This window comes from Penaeus monodon, chromosome 28 (genome assembly GCF_015228065.2).
Source record: "Penaeus monodon isolate SGIC_2016 chromosome 28, NSTDA_Pmon_1, whole genome shotgun sequence".
NCBI classification, from domain to species: domain Eukaryota; kingdom Metazoa; phylum Arthropoda; class Malacostraca; order Decapoda; family Penaeidae; genus Penaeus; species Penaeus monodon.
In genome coordinates, this window is record NC_051413.1 from 15,648,945 (window position 1) to 15,649,213 (window position 269).

General features: G+C 36.1%; 1 protein-coding gene across 1 annotated transcript in view; it reads right to left on the reverse strand.

Moving 5' to 3' along the window:
• The window catches only part of LOC119591378 (glycine--tRNA ligase-like), a gene marked incomplete at its 3' end in the record, with an annotated part of 23,493 nt that overhangs the window by 14,320 nt on the left and 8,904 nt on the right, over positions 1–269 (reverse strand).

Consider the following 269-nt stretch of genomic DNA (forward strand, 5'->3'; position numbering starts at 1 on the left):
CACAACTTGTCTCAGTGTTAAAAAAGATGAAAGCCAGGAATAACCTTTACTCTCACATGGCAGTGAAAATGACAGAGAGAGTAAAGGCTGTGATCAGCCCCTCCAAGATGGCATCAGTGGATGAAATAACATGTCTATCATATGTTAATCTATTTTGAACATCTGTGGGGAAAAGTGTGTAAATGCATGTGCACATGCACACTGATTATAAGAATATCTTTATAAAATATCTTAAATGTTCAGGATGGAGTTTTTATTTTTCTTGCCTC